Raw genomic sequence first — 20,570 nt, 5'->3', positions numbered from 1 at the left:
CATAAGAGCCTCAAGCATCTTATTCAGGTAGAAAGAGTTGAACATGGGACAGAGGAGATAGTTGGAGTTTGCGAAGGATTATGATACAAAGATCCTTTATCACCCATGTAAAGCTAACATAGTGGCCGAAATGTTGAGTAGAAAGACAGCTCACTCTTCTGGTATGTCATTTTCGGTTCTCTAAATCTTAAAAAATTTCACTAGATGGTCATAATTCAAGTCTTTTAAGGATTAGTATGGGTGTAAAATAGTCAAAAGATCACCTTCCACACACCTTCACGCGCCCCATGCGTGGCTGGAAAGGCTTCTAAGCGTGATTTCACTCGCAACGGGCTCACGTGCAAATACCACGGCCAGTCGCTATTGGCCCTCAATTTAAGCATAATTTAACTTAAACTCCCAAAAACAATTTCACTACTTGACACGCACCCCACTCACGACACAAGTGTTCTTGGCTTCGAGTCCAGGCGACGTAAGGCATTAGTATTTTCTTATTTTTTCTTGGTGTGGCATGTGTCCTCCAAAAGCACACCTTGAAGTCTCGCAAAATGTTGCCTCATTGATTTTCCTTCAATTAACGTAGGGTCGGTGCATGTCCTTCCACCTCCATGAGCGTGCTTAGATTTAATCCACCTCTCCACAATGGTATCAGAGCCATGCCCTAAACTTAGTCGTGCTTAGTCAATTGTCGAACAAAAGACTCCAAAAGAAAAGGAGCCGAGCCTCCTTGAAGGCATAGTAAAAAATGACTAAGACTCAAGGCATAGTTTATTCAGTTCGTATGCTTAGTCAATTTATGCATGAACCAAGAAAACCACATTGTGAGGCAGCTCTTCAGGTTCTGAGATACATCAAAGGTACTCTTGGTCAAGGACTCCTACTACCATCTGAAAACAATTTAAGATTACAAGCATATTGCGATTCTGACTGGGGTGGTTGTCGAACTTCAAGACAGTCTATTTCTGGGTTCTGCATTTTCCTCGGAAATTTAATTATTTCTTGGAAGTCTAAACTAATGTGTCCAGATCATCAGCAGAAGCCTAGTATCGAGCTATGACATAACTCGAGCAGTTAGTCCTAAACATCTTGAAAACGAAAGACAAGATTTAAATTGTCTAGATGCCCTTAAGAACCCAGTAGGCTTCCACAATATCTAAGAATAACAAAGGTAACTTTTTCAAGTTGTTCGCAATATGTATGGTGTTAATAGGGTCTCCGCTACTGTTTCCACTCCAGTACCCATACCATCGAGTTTTTAACCCGATACTGTACTATCGAGCCAGGTATAGGTCAGCTAGAGTATGCAATTAGGTGTCCCAACTTTGTGAAAATTGTCAAATGTTTCTTGAACAAGACCACTTAGATGTAAAACTATTCTTGAGATGGGTGCATGGGATCATGTAGGTTAATCCAATAGTTGGCCGGCACACAAGGGTCGCTTCCCCCAAATTCTGGTGACTCTATGATCCTGTGGGAGGGTCCGCCAACTAACCTCCCATAAATGAGGTTTAGACTAGAAGACACCTTACTGCCCAATCAAAACTTTATGAAGTAGCACCTCAATCCAAGGCGTTGGACATTCACCGCAAGAGAATAGCAAACTATATAAATATAAGACCTACCAGGATGAGGATGCCATAAGAGCCTATGAGTAGATTGCTTATTGAGTTTTATTTTTATACTTGCCCTTTTCTTTGTTTTCCCCCTTTTCCTTCTTTTTTTTCCTTTTTTTTTTTTTTAGGTGTTCGTAGGTTGGAATTGAGGTGGGGAGCATTTGAGAGTTGTTTGGTCACAAGGGGTCATTCTCAAGTGTTAGCTCATCTTCCTATTTTGTGTCTTTTGTATTTCCTTCTATAATTGTATTCCAATGGCAACTAGTGAGAAAGCTTAGTCACAATCTATTTTCTCTCATTAAGTTTCATGAATTAGAAAATAATAAACCTTCCAATTTATTGTCTAATATATCTAATATAGCAACTTGTTGTTCAATTAAGCTCACTATGATGAGGCCTATCCAATTCATGACTATCATTACCATTCATTTAACTCGCAAATTAAATGGTTAGCTATTTATTGGTTTCACCTTGGTTTCACCTTGAACCAACTTATTAACGGTAACAGCCTAGATTCGTCCCTAGCATATATTGCCCTCTTCGGACTTTCTCTCTCAGACTTCCCCTCAAGATTTTTAAAACGCGTCTGCTAGGGAGAGGTTATCACATGATAAAGGGTGTTTCGTTCTCCTCCCCAATCAATATGGGATCTTGCAACTCTTCATTCAGTCTCAATCGTGGGTGTAATGGACGATCAATCAAACTTAACTCATTCACATACATGACGAAACAAAAAAAAAAATTAGAGGTTTTAATCATCTTACCTACAAAGCTACGAAGCCATTGACAGAGTCGATGAAGAAAGAATCCCAACTAATGACGTAACGGAAGCCGAGTTCAATTCTCCTCTTTTAGATTGCGTGTAACTAAGATCTATGAGGTCGATGAAGAAAGAATCCCAACTAATGACGTAACGGAAGCCGAGTTCAATTCTCCTCTTTCAGATTGCGTGTAACTGAGATCTATGAAAAGAGCCTGTATTGCTAGCAGCTTATGCATTCAAACATGAAAAAGAAGATAAGAGAGAAAAAAATAATTAGAGTTTAAAAACATAAACGAATGCATTTTTTATTTTACAAAAAAGTAAAACAATATCGCTAAGAAGGAGGGCTTGAACCTCCAACCTGGTGGTTAACAGCCACATGCTCTAACCAAACTCAACTATACCAGCTAATCATTCATTCTATTTTGAATTTATTTATTTAAAATATATTTTTCGTTTAGGATTATTAATTCAGGGTCAAAAGCAGGATTGGTAAGCTTCAATGAGACACCGAGATTTGAAGTGAAAGATGATGCTGGGATGACAATTGCAAAACATGGTTCGATAAGAAGAAAAATGAGTAGAGGCAAGTTCATGGTACAAGAAGTGGAAGGAAGAACAACAGCTCAGGTGGAGATGGTGGTTGATTTTCGTAATTCGGGTCCACGTAAGTAGAGACCAGGTTGAGGGGCTTGCAAAGTTGATCATTTCTAAGGCATGTCGAGGCAATTTACGACGTATTCGTGCTATATAGGATGTTCTCACCTTCAACATAATATAATAAGGCAGGAGTGTTGAAAATTGTTAGCGTCTAACATTAGCTAATTTAAAGGAAAGATCATGAGTATATTTTAGAAACACTATTTAAAAAAACAAAGAAAAAAAAAAGACCAAAAGAAAGTCTGAATAGCTGATACTCAAAATGAATAAATATCGTATCGAGAAGTTCAAGAACCAAAGAGAAGTATGGTTAAAAAATTGTTTAATTATTTGAGGTTGAGTTGGAAAAATATGACTATAAGGTTCTCTAATTTCCTAGTCGACATTGACATGGGTTGCTCCTTCGGCAGTGGTTCTTAGAGCTTAATGCTATGTGGCATAGGATTATTATGTGTATGCATACTATACATCTAGTAATCTCCAAGTATATAGCAGAACAAATCCAGTCATATTATACATTGAATAATTCTAGCATCCATAGTGAAGCAACGAGTTGTATAGGTGCAAAGTGTTGGATGAAAGTCCCACGTCGCCTAATTTAGGGAGTGATCATGAGTTTATTATCAAGGAATACTATCTCCATTGGTTTGAGGCCTTTTGGGGAAGTCCAAAGTAAAACCCGAGAGCTTATGCTCAAAGTGGACAATATCATACCATTGTGGAGAGTCGTGTTCATCCTAATATAGTATCAGAGTCATGCCTTAAACTTAGATATGTCAATAGAATCCTCAAATGTCGAACAAAAGACTCCAAAAGAAAAAGGAGTCGAGGTTCGATTAAGGGGAGGCGTACTTTGTTCGAGTGGAGGGGTTGGATAAAAGTCTCACATCCGCTAATTTAGGGACTGATCATGGGTTTATAATTCAGGAATACTATCTCCATTGGTTTGAGGCCTTTTGGGGAAGCCCAAAGAAAAACCATGAGAGCTTATGCTCAAAGTTGACAATATCATACCATTGTGGAGAGTTGTGTTCTTCCAACACAAAGCAGGTCTCGAAGGACAAGCACCCCGACACATGGCCCAAAGCCTATGTGTGTGTCAAACCAGGTTCTTGAACAAATTCTTAGGGCGAGCTACAACCTATCTAACTTCACCTTCTTACCTTGGTTCTTGCACAAATTCTTCAAGAATTGATTAAAGCTCTTGTATTATCATATGTATGAGAATTTGGCACCTACGCATATGTATTCAAATCCATTGAAGGCACTTTAAGAAATCATATGTTTGGATCTAAATGGGTTTCAAATTGTAAAACCCAATACAAATCAAGTTCTTTATGAAAGCAAAAAAATTTCAATGGAAGGTTCCAAATGTTGTATAAATGCCACGACCAAAATGATGTTGGAGTTTTTGAAAGTTTAATATATATGTATTACTTAAATTGTTAACGGCTTACAATATTTTTATTATTTTACTTTTTTTTTATATATATTAATTTTGTCGATTTTGTTTATATTATGGTATATGATTCTTATACTAGTCCGACCTTAGCTCAGTTGGTAGAGCGGAGGACTGTAGTGGTTGAAGAATCCCAAAGCCATCCTTAGGTCGCTGGTTTAAATCCGGCAGGTCGGAGTTTTTAAAAGTTTAATACCTATGTACTATCGATATTAGTTTAAATTTTTAGGTATTTTGTTGAATGATTATATATTGTGAATATAGATAATTAACTATATGTCGGTAACCTTTGAAATGATTCGTTGCATATCATTTGCATGTTTACCAAGGGTTGGGTAGGTAGTAATTATTTTAGGTGATAGCATCATAACTTTGGGTGCAAAGGAGTTTTGAATTTATTGCACAACTAAAAGTCAATTTAAACTTGTAGGTCATAATATCCATGCAAGTATTCCCAACTATTTTTTTTTTTTTTTTTTTTAACAAATCGAACAACCTGAATCCAATAAGCGGTTAGGTTGTGAAAATTTTCGGGTTAGGTTGGGTTACCAATCCAACCAACCCGAACTATTGGGTTGTTCCAAAAAATTCTCTCAACCCAACCCAACCCGACCCGACCCATGTACACCCGTAACTTGTCTGATTGGCTTTATGCCATAAAATCTCGTAGTTAAATATTTTATTTTTAATAATAATTTTGATTATTTTATATGCAATTTAACACTATTTATTATATGATAAATCTAAGGTTATTAATGTAATTTTGAACAATATGTAGTTGACAAATGGGTGGATCATGTTCAAGAAATAATCTAATGGGTTTATGGTATATGGATAAAGTTTGGTGTTTAACTGTGAGATTCTACCTCGGTTGGAAAGGAGAGTAGAACGAAACATTCCTTATAAAGGTGTGGAAACCTCTCCTTAACAGACGCGTTTTAAAACCATGAGGCTGACGGTGATACGTAACAGGTTAAAGCGGACAATATCTGCTAGTTGTGGGTTTGGGCTATTACGAATGGTATCGGAGTCACACACCGGGCAGTGTGCCAGCAAGGATGTTGGGCCCCTGAGGGGGTAGATTGTGAGATCCCACATCAGTTGGGAAGGGGAACCATACATTCCTTATAAGGGTGTGGAAACTCCTCTATGTCAGCGAGAACGCTGGGTCCCGAGGGGGGTGGAGTGTGAGATCCTACATTTGTTGGAGAGGAGAACCAAACATTCCTGATAAGGGTGTAGAAATCTCTCTGCGCCATCAAGGTGGATTGTGAGATCCCACATCGGTTGGAGATGGGAACCAAGCATTTCTTGTGGAAACCTCTCTGTACCAATGAAGTGGATTGTGAGATCTCACATCGGTTGGAGACGGGAACCAAACATTCCTTGTAAGGGTACGGAAACCTCTCCGTGCCAACGAGGACGCTTGCTCCAAAAGGGGGTGGATTGTGATAAAATAAGTCTACCCTTATATTATTTTTAAGAATTATCAAGATTGTAAACCATTCGTAAAATGTCACAACCAAAATTCTTTGGTATCAATTGTTGTGACGGAAGCGGAGGCAAGATCGATCGTACTCACACACCCACAAATATAAATTAAACAAAGAGACGCAAAGATTTACATGGTTCGGAAGTAAGAAATTTCCCTACATCCACGGGTGATAGCTAATCCCTAACCAAAGTGTTTACAAGTGTATCTCACACTCTCACACGGCAAATTCTCTGTTACAAAGTTCTTCCCATTGCCTCGGGTCAAATACAAAATGACAATGACTCCACATCTTAAACAATGTTAGACAAACTTTTATATAAACATAGCAATACTAATTCTCATACATGAATCAAAGCAACACTAGCATACATAAATCAAGATGATTCAAGTACCAATATGAGATAATGTACCAATATGGGAGATAAACCAAATGAATCCAATAGATTCATGAATCAAAGCGGGGAATGTACCAAAAGTCTTGAATAATCTCCACCTTGGCAGAAGATCTCCAAGAATATAACTTATTTGGCTGCCACCAAGTCAACCAACTACTTTTCAGGAGTAACTACCTTTGTCAACATATCCGCGAGATTATTAGCAGTTCCAATTTTCAATAAACAAATGTCCCCTTCATCAACAATTCTCGAACAAAATGAAATCGGACATCAATATGTTTGATACGAGCATGATAGACTTGGTTCTTCGACAAACAAATAGCACTCTGGCTATCACAAAACACTTCTATTTGTTCCTGAGAAATAACTAAGTCACCAAACCATGAATCTAGGTTCTTTAAAAGCTATAGTGACTGTCATATGCTCTGCTTCGGTGGTAGACAATGCAACAGTAGACAATAATTTTGAACGCCAACAAATAGGTCCACTAGCCATAGTGGACAGATAACCACTAATTGATCGTTACTTATCAATCTCCACTTGTCTCTTGGAAGCAATTGACATATCATCAACATACAAGATCAAATAGATAAACATACCACATAATTGTCAAATTGACTATGAGTGTACTTATGCTCCACCATGAAGTGATCAAAATTCAGATACCATTGACGAGGAGATTGTTTCAGCCTATACAAAGATTTCTTCAATCTACACTACTCGAAAACCAACTCACTGTGTCGTATATATTTCTTCTTCCAAATCTCCATGCAAGAAAACAATTTTTATATCAAGTTAAGCAAGCTGAAGATTAAATTAAGCGACCAAAACCAACAAAATTTGAATGGATGGAGATATTCACAATTCTTGAAAGTATGATTTCCAAAAACAAATTCCGAAAACAAATAAGCAAGCTTGCAATGAGAAACTTATCTTCGACAATTGATGCTGAGTTTGAGCACGCCTGGTGGTCGATGGGGTTAAGTCTTTCACAATACCACAAATGTCGAAACCTGGCTCTATTGATACTAATTGTGGTACCCTAATGCCACAACCAAAATGCTCTAATACAAATTGTTGTAGCGGAAGTGGGAGCAAGATCAATCATACTCACACACCCACAAATTGTTGTAGCTTACCATGTCTATTAGTAGTCGTGAAGATATCACAAAAGTCGAGACCACTTCCAATTTCTTGTAGTACAACTCAGTGATGTCAAGCTTGTCTCAGTTTCGTTAGTGCCTTATCGGGTGTAGAAATAGTTAGGGATCTCTGAACAAGGTCTTTGTTCATAAACTCGTCACAAGTGCTATTAGACCACACAGGTAAACTCGGTAGTTAGTCAACACACGAGGTTGCTCCCCCACTTCATTGTGATGTTATGGTCATGTGGAGGGGTTGCTAGCTAAGCTTTCACAAATGATATTCAGGTCTCATGACGCCATATCGTCTTTAATGTCAGCATGTTTGTTGAGGTTGCTCCTCTTCAACTTAGGATACCAGTGATTCACTTCCTAATCAATATAAGCCGCTAAATAAGAAGATCAAACAAGTTGGTTCACCGCAAAGCTCAGTTAGGTCGTTCAGGTGATTGTGCGACACTAGGTTAGGTGAACAACCTCCAAACCTTTATTGGGTTTGTAATACACACGAAAACTGACTTAGGAACTTCTAGACCATCCAGAAGCTTAGATAGGTGTAGGAGCATTAGGTGTAGGAGCTTCTGCATGAACTTCCTAGAGTCTAGATTAGGTGTAGAAGCTTATGCATGAATTTCCTAGAGTCCAAATTCAAGCTCATGGTAACTTACTAGGTCATGGATGTTTAAAAGCCTACGGTAGGCTACTTACCAACTATTTTTATGCTCACCAGATATTACTTTTTTTTTTCTCAAGTGATCAGCTGATTGGTTGACGTGGGAAGGAGTTATGCGACCACAGAGAAAGGTCATTCTAGAGAGTCAGTTCTTTTGGTATTTTGGCTATAGTTTGTTTGGTATCTCCTACCTTGGTCCCCGATTTTATATTAATACTCAAACAATCCTTCCAAAATAATAGATATATTTGATTTTATCTTTTAATGTTGTGTTATTTTTAAATTTTCAAAATTGTTTTATCGTACCTTTCTTAACACATTCTTGTGATTCAAAAGTCTAGATCATTAGACCAAAGCGTTATGAGCAATTTTCATGAAGAAAGCTTGGAAAAAAATGACTCCAAGTCATCGAATCTAGTGGTGGAATATTGTTTTCTTTAACTTTCTTTCCAAAACCCTAACCTCTTCTTTTCTCTTTCTTTTTTCTTCTTTGTTTTCTCTATCCTCTCTTTTTTAACTGGCTTCATCATTCCCATGGTTCCATCATAAGACCATGACCAAGACAATTTGCTCGTTATGCACCAGCTTCACGTCTCTAACTAGTATCTTCATCGACTTCTCCCATATGAAGAATCCTCTCTAAAGAAAAGTGACTCATGTTCGATAACATATGAAGAGTCTGGGGTATACTTCTACGGTATAAACATATGGAACACGTTATGCACGGTGACAAGTGTAAATGGTAGTGCTAATTTGTATGGCCACTAGTCCTATATTCTCTAGGATCTCAAAGAGACCTACAAATCTTGTCTTCAACTTGCCCTTCTCCCAAATTTCAACACCTGTATCATAGGTGCAACTTTGAAAAAGACATGATCACTAGTAACAAACTCAAGTTCCTTCAACTTGCCCTTCTCCCAAATTTCAACACCTGTATCATAGGTGCAACTTTGAAAAAGACATGATCACCAGTAACAAACTCAAGTTCCTTCCTACGAGTGTCTTCGTAGTGCTTTTGCCCGCTTTGTGCCTTCAGTATTCTTTATCTGATTTTTTGCACTACTGCATTAATAATCTAAACCAACTCCGACCCTAGAAGTTGTTGCTCACCTACCTCTTCCTAGAAGATAGAAGTTTGACACCTACACTCGTATAGAGTCTCTAAGGGGGCAATCTACATAGTCACATGTAGCTATTATTATAAGCAAACTCCATTAAGTACAAGTGTTCATCCCAACAACCAGCAAAGTCTATAACACAATGTCCTCAACATGTCCTCTAGAATCAAGTTCGACCTCTCAGTTTATCCATGCATATGTGGATGAAAAGTCGTACTTAACCTCAGTTACATACCCAACATCTTATGTAGACTCTTCTAGAAGTGCGAGGTGAACCTTGTTTCCTGATCTCACGTGATGAAAATTGCAATACTGTGATGATGGGCTATCTCTTTAACATACAACTGAGTGTACCTGTCCACTTGGTATGTGATTTTTCTAGGAATGAAGTGAGTTGTCTTGGTCCACATATCTATGAATGACCCAAATGATTGTGTAATTCTGCTTGGTGTTTGGCAAATCCAAGATAAAGTCAATAATCACGTCTTCCCACTTCCATAGATCAGCATTAGCAGTTGCCACAACCCCGAAGGTCGCTATCTCGGTTTATTTACCTATTGAAAGGTCAGACATTGACCTACGCACTCAATTATTCTTCATTCCATGCCACTAGTAAGTAGTTTTTAAGCCCTCATACATCTTCATACTTTTAGGGTAGAACATATAAGACATATAGTGGGCTTTAGTGATAATATCCTTCCCAATTTCCTCATCCCATGGTATGCATAGGCGGGCTTGCCACAACAAGTTGTCATTTTACGAGACGTAAACCCCTTTGGCCTATCAGTCTCTTACTATTCCTAGATCTTTTTGAGGTACCACCTAGGCTTGACTATGGCCAAGCGTATCTTAAGCTACTAAAACCCAACGAAAGAGAAAGATACGTGAATAATAATGTAGGTGTATGTGTCTATATATTGCATAAGTGGAGAAGTAATATATGATCATAGTTCAGTGAGATGATGCATATAATACTTGCATGCATAACTTGACTTCAATTCTTTATGAGTCGAAGATATATACTCATAGTATTTTGATCATATTGATAGTACATTTTATATCATGATATTTCATAAGGCATAACTGTGGTCATAACGTCATATTAGCCATACTCAACATACATGGAAGTATATACATCACATCAACCTACATTAACATAAAAGTTCAATAACATGTACATAAATATCACGTATTGTTATTCATACAACAGACCCAACCACGCTCAAGGCAATCCAATAGTAAATTTACTTACGATTTTAGGCTTAAGTAGGTGCTCCTAAGCTCACCTTATCTAATCATTCAAAGGTTTAGCTTTGATGTGATCCAATTTCACTTTCTTCCACGATGTTACTTAACCTAAGTCAAACCTAAACAATGAGAAATAATCTTAATTGGCTAAAATAGTAGTTCACTGACATTTTCGAACTTTAAATAGGTTCAAAATGCTTATGATCTAAAATAGGTAAATCGAGCCACAATTGGCCATGTCGAGCAAAGGAGAGTCGGTTGGAGCCACCAAGTCAAGCGCAAGGGGAAATGGCTATTGGAAGTTGTACACAAATTATAGCCTAGAGCTGCATGCTTATTGCATATGATACAGGCAGCTAGGAGCATATAGAGGGATGGGTTGCAGCCATTTAGTTCTGAGCACGCATCTGCGATTTGTTGGGCTTGCTTCGTGGATTAAGGTTCGGTTGAGCGCACTCAAATTGGACCGTCTAAAGAATTCGTGGACATGGGGCGAGGCTGTTAGGTTGAGCATCTGTCTGCATTATGGGTTAATTGAGAGTTGGATGTCACACTGATGCTTGACAAGGGTGTTGCCTCATGTCCATTCTAAACCCTTTTACCTTACTTCAATGTAAGTTAGTTATTTATTATTTTATCATTTTAATTTATGTGTATGTCTACACTTCTCAAAGTTGATTGTTATCAAAATACTATAGGGAGATACAAAGGTTGTCAATCCTTTCTGCCCATAATATATGCTATGAATGTTGTTATTGTTCCTTATTGCTTGCAAGCTTATAACGTTACTTTCTCAAATTGATTTTAAGATGTTTTATTTAACTTTCTCTCACCTCCCTTTTTTAAGATGTTTTATTTAACTTTCTCTCACCTCGCTTTTTTAAATTTGTTTTTTAAGAGTGGGGGTCAGAGACTTGATGGTTGGTTGAGATTGAAGAACTGACGTTCTATTTACGAGAAGTCTTTGACGATCTTTGACTTTGGAATCTTGTATGAGTGAGAATATCACAAAAGTTGATAAGATTGATAGTTAGCTGGCTACCTAGATGAGATACCCATCCAAGAATTGATGCCCACGATTGAGACCGTGGGTCAAATAAAGTCATATGAACCGGTGGCATGAGCGTGAGGGTAGCTCGACGAACTCTATTGCCCACATGGAGGAATACACCATAAAGCCTCCTCTGAGGTCCCCTTCACCCTTTGCTCGACACTTAAACCACTTTGACCATTTTGACTACACTTTCAAATGGCTCACAACTTCTTTATTCAACACTTGGATTCTATTGACATTGTCCACTTTTAGCATAAACTCTCATGACTTTGCTTTTTGTTTCCGTAGCAAGTCTCACACCAATGAAGATGGTGTTTCTTACCTCTAAACCCATGATCATCTCTGTGGGACTACTGCTCCCAATAATCTTTAACATCCTCGTTCTGCTTTATATGTAAGAGGGACCTATCGAGTGTCTGAATGCTCACAAAGAGCGACTCTTTATGCCTTCCACATTAAATTTGGTGAATTCATTAGCTAAATATGAGATGACTTTAGTTGAAACATCGTCAATTGAAAGCATTGAGAACCCTTACATGGAAGCCCCCTTACTTCAAAACATAGTGGGAGAGATGCAAGAGTCAGTGGAACAAGGTCTTATGTACGAGACATGAATTAACCATGTATCAGTTAAGAGAACTATGACCATCATACACAATTTCATGACAGAGACTGAAGCAATATACTATAGCATCAAGATATTCAAAAGATAAAAGTCATCAATTTAGCAACCCTACCTATAATACAAATACTATCCAATTGATAAAAAAAAAATATACATATGCAAGATAGTGAAAAATGTTGTACATGTTAGAAAAAGAAATATATTTTTCCATCTCATAAATTTACGTGTACTTCATATTAGAACGTTCTCACAAAAAAAATTGTCTCACTTCACGAAAAATTAAATAACTCTCTATATTTAATTTCTTAAATAAATATCAAAACCCATTTACAAAAAAAAAAAAAACAAAACAAAAAAGAAGAAGAATAAGAATGATTTTTTTTTTTTTTTTTTTTTTTTGTATCACTAACACTTAATATAAACATGAGATCTCAACCACCTTAATTAAAACAGGAGCCACATGTAAAAATTCATATCAAAATCTCGAGGAGGCACATGTAACAATTCATATTGTCCCTACTAGACGCCACATGTAAAATTTCATATCAAAATCTCAAGTTTGTAACAATTCATATTGTCCCTACTCGACACATGTAACAATTCATATCAAAATCTCAAGTTTGTAACAATTCATATTGTCCCTACTCGACGCCACATGTAACAATTCATATCAAAATCTCAAGTTTTGAAGTTATTGTCTAGAGCCCTACTCGACCCTCTTCGAGCTTGTCTTTGACACTCGTGTCGTCTCTCTCTCGAACTTAGCATATGCCTTAGCTTCAATGCACATTCTTGGTGCATTGGATGATGCACCGTCCTCATCTCGCATCATGACACTTCTCAATCTTGGAACTCATGTGGTCGGATAGATGTCACTTGAGGGTCCCCTTGTCTGTCTTGTGTGGAGGTCACAATCTATAATCTTGGGACTCATGTGGTCTGTCACTTGAGGGTCACCCCTTGTCTGTCTTGTGTGGAGGTCATAATCTACTTCATGTTAGTGATGTTGTGACATGCTCCTTCCGGCAATAAACGAGGGTTTTCTTCCTTTCGTTGGGCTTGAAAAGCCTATGATTAGAGGGAGGCTCGTTGGGGGGTTTTCTTCCTTTCGTTGGGCTTGAAAAGCCTATGATTAGAAAGAGGCTCGTTGGGACAGGAAACGTTCGACCTTCCACTAGCCTTTTCGTTCTTTTTTTCTTTTTTTAATGAAATTGGGTCGGTTCATGACCTAGTTTTTGTGCGTATAAACTTGAAATGAGCCCAAACGAATTCAAATCCAAAAAGATAAAAACAAACCAACCTAACCAAAAAAATTATGAATAATGAAAATTTGAGAAAAAAAGAAAATGAAATCTAGTAAGCTTTTGAAAAATTTGGGCAACTCTCCCTCCACACTCATTTTGATTCAAACTAGTTTCTATAGCTTCATCGTGGGCCGAGGAGGCCTATAACTCATTAACATGAAATTATGTGCCGCTATTGACTCACGAACTAGAACCTGTGACCTTTAAAATTGGAGAGCACTAAGAGACCTTTAAAATTGGAGAGCACTAAGAGTTATAGAGTGACCCTAGATTAGTCAGATTATTAAAATGTAAAGGAGTCGATGTCCAAATTTATAGGATTCAAAACAGACATATTATTGATTCATGGCATTCCAAGTACAGAAGTTTGTAGGATAAAATGAAGAAAGGTTGAAGAAAAATGAATTAGGCACGCCCAAGAAGAAGATTGGCTATAACCAAGATGATACTACAAATATCTTCCACAGTCTTCCCGTTGCCAGACAGCGCCGATGGGTCCTTCGGCGGCTGCGTGAAGCTGTCCAGACAATCGCCGGCCTCCGTCATGGCTGCAGACGCCTTAATGTTGACGCCATTGTAGTCACCTTTCCCCAAGTTGTTCTTCCCATCCTCGATGTCGCCGGCGGCATCGTCATACTGTTCAGCACAGGTGGCATATCGCTCTTTAAGCTTGGGATCGACTGCCTTGGACGCCAGGGACTGGGCGAGGGCACGGGTTTGAGCAACCTTGTCGTGGGCGAGGTTGAGGGTGAAAGTGGCCAGCCCTTTTAGGTCTGTAGTGCCAGCAGATTTCAACACGTTAAAGCAAAAAGAAGGGTTTCTAGTTTTCTTGCAGATGGTGGAAACGATGTCGTCTTGGGAAGCCGCTTGCATGGGCAACATCCCATTGAAGAACAGTACTAAAAGGACAATCCTAAAGACCGCAAGAAAACTAGAAGATGCCATTTTTTATTTTGATTTTTCTGTCTGTTTTGCTCAATTAATCCGTAGGGAGGGTTCACATATTTATACACTCACAAATATTCCTTTTAATAGCTTTCACGTTAGAATTTTAAGTAAAATGCTATTAAAAGAAAAACAAACAAAAATAGACAGAATAGGTTAAGCTTTTTTCTCTCTAAACCCAATCACAAACTTGGCTTAGTTATCATGCACTTTTTTAGACAATACACCGTCTTGCTCCATGTGCCACTCTCGTGTTAACCTTGACTACACATGAGATTCATAACTTTACTCTCTTCTTAGTAAGATTTAACTGTTCTCCCCTACTTAAACTAATAATATTTATTTTACAAAAAAAAAAAAAAAATCAATGTTATTAATGTAATCTTGAACCATAGTTTTCATGTATGTGAGAGGATAATATTGAATAAATAACCTGAAGAATATATAGTACATGAATAGTGCTAATACGTCGACAAATATTTGTTTTGCCAATATTTTTTGTTGTCCTCACGAAAAGTAGTCCTTGCCATCGTTGTGTGTTTTGACGTAAGAAATGTGAGTCAATAAACTCGACATGGTTAAAATCATGGATGTGGGAATCGTGCATTTTGAAGTTAGTAAGTCAACAAGCTCGACTTGGTTAAAATCATGGGATGTTGAAAAGTTAGTAATCATGGAACATTTCGGGGGAAATCATGAGATAACGGAGACAAACCTCAGCCCATAATTTTCTCCAAGTTTGTTAGAGGCAATCATGAGATAACTCAGCCGGAGATTTTCTGGGTCGGATAGAGGCAATCATGAGATAACCCAGACCATCCTCAGTCCGAGAACTTAGAAGTTTTTTGGAGTTAGCGAACTACTACGGAAGGTTTCTTTCTAGGACTTATTCAAACCTTGACATAAGGAGTTTTTGGTGTATGCGCTAATGCTAGCACTATTTTATGGTTCAAGCATGGTGTACAATGATGCCTCGAGAAAAGGATTGGGGTTGCGTGTTGGTGTTAATGAAGAAGTGATTGTATATGGCTCCTAATAGCTTAAAAAATATGAGCGTAACTACCTAACCATCGATTTGGAGTTAGCAATTGTGGTGTTCACGTTAAAAATATGGTGACGTTACTTGTATGGTGGAAAGGTACAGGTAGTAAAACCATAAGAGCCTCAAGTATCTTATTCAGGTAGAAAGAGTTGAACATGGGACAGAGGAGATAGTTGGAGTTTGCGAAGGATTATGATACAAAGATCCTTTATCACCCATGTAAAGCTAACATAGTGGCCGAAATGTTGAGTAGAAAGACAGCTCACTCTTCTGGTATGTCATTTTCGGTTCTCTAAATCTTAAAAAATTTCACTAGATGGTCATAATTCAAGTCTTTTAAGGATTAGTATGGGTGTAAAATAGTCAAAAGATCACCTTCCACACACCTTCACGCGCCCCATGCGTGGCTGGAAAGGCTTCTAAGCGTGATTTCACTCGCAACGGGCTCACGTGCAAATACCACGGCCAGTCGCTATTGGCCCTCAATTTAAGCATAATTTAACTTAAACTCCCAAAAACAATTTCACTACTTGACACGCACCCCACTCACGACACAAGTGTTCTTGGCTTCGAGTCCAGGCGACGTAAGGCATTAGTATTTTCTTATTTTTTCTTGGTGTGGCATGTGTCCTCCAAAAGCACACCTTGAAGTCTCGCAAAATGTTGCCTCATTGATTTTCCTTCAATTAACGTAGGGTCGGTGCATGTCCTTCCACCTCCATGAGCGTGCTTAGATTTAATCCACCTCTCCACAATGGTATCAGAGCCATGCCCTAAACTTAGTCGTGCTTAGTCAATTGTCGAACAAAAGACTCCAAAAGAAAAGGAGCCGAGCCTCCTTGAAGGCATAGTAAAAAATGACTAAGACTCAAGGCATAGTTTATTCAGTTCGTATGCTTAGTCAATTTATGCATGAACCAAGAAAACCACATTGTGAGGCAGCTCTTCAGGTTCTGAGATACATCAAAGGTACTCTTGGTCAAGGACTCCTACTACCATCTGAAAACAATTTAAGATTACAAGCATATTGCAATTCTGACTGGGGTGGTTGTCGAACTTCAAGACAGTCTATTTCTGGGTTCTGCATTTTCCTCGGAAATTTAATTATTTCTTGGAAGTCTAAACTAATGTGTCCAAATCATCAGCAGAAGCCTAGTATCGAGCTATGACATAACTCGAGCAGTTAGTCCTAAACATCTTGAAAACGAAAGACAAGATTTAAATTGTCTAGATGCCCTTAAGAACCCAGTAGGCTTCCACAATATCTAAGAATAACAAAGGTAACTTTTTCAAGTTGTTCGCAATATGTATGGTGTTAATAGGGTCTCCGCTACCGTTTCCACTCCAGTACCCATACCATCGAGTTTTTAACCCGATACTGTACTATCGAGCCAGGTATAGGTCAGCTAGAGTATGCAATTAGGTGTCCCAACTTTGTGAAAATTGTCAAATGTTTCTTGAACAAGACCACTTAGATGTAAAACTATTCTTGAGATGGGTGCATGGGATCATGTAGGTTAATCCAATAGTTGGCCGGCACACAAGGGTCGCTTCCCCCAAATTCTGGTGACTCTATGATCCTGTGGGAGGGTCCGCCAACTAACCTCCCATAAATGAGGTTTAGACTAGAAGACACCTTACTGCCCAATCAAAACTTTATGAAGTAGCACCTCAATCCAAGGCGTTGGACATTCACCGCAAGAGAATAGCAAACTATATAAATATAAGACCTACCAGGATGAGGATGCCATAAGAGCCTATGAGTAGATTGCTTATTGAGTTTTATTTTTATACTTGCCCTTTTCTTTGTTTTCCCCCTTTTCCTTCTTTTTTTTCCTTTTTTTTTTTTTTAGGTGTTCGTAGGTTGGAATTGAGGTGGGGAGCATTTGAGAGTTGTTTGGTCACAAGGGGTCATTCTCAAGTGTTAGCTCATCTTCCTATTTTGTGTCTTTTGTATTTCCTTCTATAATTGTATTCCAATGGCAACTAGTGAGAAAGCTTAGTCACAATCTATTTTCTCTCATTAAGTTTCATGAATTAGAAAATAATAAACCTTCCAATTTATTGTCTAATATATCTAATATAGCAACTTGTTGTTCAATTAAGCTCACTATGATGAGGCCTATCCAATTCATGACTATCATTACCATTCATTTAACTCGCAAATTAAATGGTTAGCTATTTATTGGTTTCACCTTGGTTTCACCTTGAACCAACTTATTAACGGTAACAGCCTAGATTCGTCCCTAGCATATATTGCCCTCTTCGGACTTTCTCTCTCAGACTTCCCCTCAAGATTTTTAAAACGCGTCTGCTAGGGAGAGGTTATCACATGATAAAGGGTGTTTCGTTCTCCTCCCCAATCAATATGGGATCTTGCAACTCTTCATTCAGTCTCAATCGTGGGTGTAATGGACGATCAATCAAACTTAACTCATTCACATACATGACGAAACAAAAAAAAATTAGAGGTTTTAATCATCTTACCTACAAAGCTACGAAGCCATTGACAGAGTCGATGAAGAAAGAATCCCAACTAATGACGTAACGGAAGCCGAGTTCAATTCTCCTCTTTCAGATTGCGTGTAACTAAGATCTATGAAGTCGATGAAAAAAAAAAAATTCTTTATAATGGTTTTTTTTTTCATATTATTTTTTTTCTATGATTTTTTTTGATTAATTTCATACAATAATGTCATTTTAAAATTAAAAAAAAAAAAAAAAAAAAAAAAAAAAAAAAAAAAAAAATTCTTATTCAATCAAATATATTTTTATTAAAAAAACTAAAACAATTGTTAATTATAAACAATGGCAAGGGCAGGGTGTTCTTCTTTCTAAATGGGTTACAACCGTGGACCAAAACAAAGGTACACGAGAAAAAGATCCAAGACCTAGCTACCGCAATTGCCAGCGCCGAGAGACTCCTAGACTATGGGAACGAAGCGGGTTACCAAAGAAAAACAACACAGGCCCCAAACACTGGGGGCAAAACATATAAACCGCTAGGTCATCGAAATGGAAGCCCCAATAGGCCAAATGGAAGTAACAACAGACCAAGCGGGTGGACAGATAGACCTCTTCATAACAACCAAGCGGGGACATCTCGAGGACCTTACCCTCAAAGGAACCACCCGACGACACCTTTACAATGCCTGTTGTGTAGAGGCCCCCACAAAGTGTCCTACTGTCCTCATCGGGCCTCTCTCAGTGCACTCCAAGTGTCCATTCAAGAGAGCAACGACACAAGAGTTGAGACTATGCTAGACAAGAAGAAAGATCAAGACAACCCCGAATGGGCGCGCTCAAATTCTTCCAGCCCTCCAACGGAAGGTCGACCCGAAGGAGATAATAGAGAAAGGGCTCATGTTTGTGGATGCGACAATAAACTCTCGACCAAGCAAGAGCACCTTGATAGACTCAAGAGCGACCCACAACTTCATCACCGATCAAGAAGCACGAAGATTGGGACTCACCATAGAAAAGGACCCTGAAAAAATGAAAGCTGTCAACTCCGAGACCTTGTGTATTGTGGGAGTTTCCAAAAGAGTCCCCTTCAAATTAGAGGCTTGGACAGGAGAGTTAGACCTTGTCGTGGTTCGCATGGACGACTTTGACGTGGTACTTGGGATGGAGTTCCTCTTAGAACACAAAGTTATCTCAATGACACTGGCGAAATACTTGGTGATCACCGACCGCAATCCCACAGTAATACCTGCAAGCATCAAGCAACCAGGTAATCTTAGAATGATCTCGACCATACAATTGAAAACAGGACTCGCACGAGAGGAAGCTACATTTATGGCTATTCCACTGATGGAAGAAGTGACCACTGAGGAAACTATTCCAAACGAAATCAAGGAGGTACTAAACAGTTATGCTGACATAATGCCATAGAGCTTACCACAAAAATTACCACCCCATCGAGGCATTGATCACGAAATTGAACTCCTCCCTGGGGTTAAACCCCCAGCGAAGAACGCCTACCGGATGGCTCCCCCTAAGCTAGCCAAATTGCGGAAACAATTAGATGAGTTGTTGACGGCAGGATTCATTCGCCCGACAAAAGCACCTTACGGAGCCCCCGTACTATTCCAGAAAAAGAAGGATGGGACGTTGCGTCTGTGCATAGATTATAGAGCCTTAAACAAGGTGACAGTACGCAACAAATACACACTACCGATAATATTCAACTTGTTTGACCAACTTCACGGGGCCAAGTACTTCACGAAGTTGAACTTACGATCAGGGTAGTACCAAGTACGTATTGCCGAAGGGGACGAGTCCAAGACGACGTGCATAACAAGATATGGGGCCTTTGAGTTCCTGGTAATGCCCTTTGGCTTGACAAACGTCCCAGCTACGTTTTGCACGTTAATGAACCGGATTTTCTACGAATACTTGGATCAGTTCGTCATAGTATACTTCGACGACATAGTTGTATACAGCACAACCCTAGAGGAACACAAGGTGCACTTGAAGCTGGTGTTTGACAAGCTGCCGTAGAATCAGTTGTACGTCAAGAAAGAAAAATGTGTCTTCGCACAAACATGCATCAACTTCCTTGGACATGTCATCAGTTGTAGACAAATCGGCATGGATAGCGACAAGATAAAAGCTATCCAAGAGTGGAAAATTCCTACTTCCGTATCCGATGTGCGATCCTTCCTAGGATTAGCAAACTACTATAGGCGATTCGTCGAAGGGTTTTCACGGCGAGCCGCCCGATTAACAGAGCTCCTGAAGAAAGACCACCCTTGGTCGTGGTCAAATAAATGTCAAATGGCCCATTAACAGAGCTCCTGAAGAAAGACCACCCTTGGTCGTAGTCAAATAAATGTCAAATGGCCTTTGAAGATCTGAAGGCAACCATGACGAGGGGTCCTGTCCTCGGGTTAGTAGAATATTTGAAATTTATAAAATATTTTTTTAAGTTAAGTATTTCTAAAATAAAATATCTAAAGGTATTCTATTTTCAAATATTGAATATGTTTGATATTAAATGATATTTTTATTAGTTTGTGAATAAAAGAAGAG

General features: G+C 38.6%; 1 non-coding gene and 1 pseudogene across 1 annotated transcript; one reads left to right on the top strand and one right to left on the bottom strand.

Annotated features, from left to right (window-relative positions):
* The first annotated feature begins 4,578 nt into the window (after positions 1–4,578).
* On the top strand, positions 4,579–4,672 carry TRNAY-GUA (transfer RNA tyrosine (anticodon GUA)). Its single transcript has 2 exons — positions 4,579–4,615; positions 4,637–4,672. It is a non-coding gene; the product is annotated as a tRNA-Tyr (tRNA).
* A 9,188-nt stretch (positions 4,673–13,860) lies between these two features.
* Positions 13,861–14,509, bottom strand: LOC147793692 (pectinesterase inhibitor pseudogene; annotated as a pseudogene).
* Positions 14,510–20,570: the final 6,061 nt, after the last annotated feature.

The sequence above is a fragment of the Cucurbita pepo genome, chromosome 2 (assembly GCF_057944985.1).
Source record: "Cucurbita pepo subsp. pepo isolate OVF chromosome 2, ASM5794498v1, whole genome shotgun sequence".
NCBI lineage: Eukaryota > Viridiplantae > Streptophyta > Magnoliopsida > Cucurbitales > Cucurbitaceae > Cucurbita > Cucurbita pepo.
Note: the sequence above shows the minus strand (reverse complement) of the source record. Positions and strands in the feature narration are given on the sequence as shown.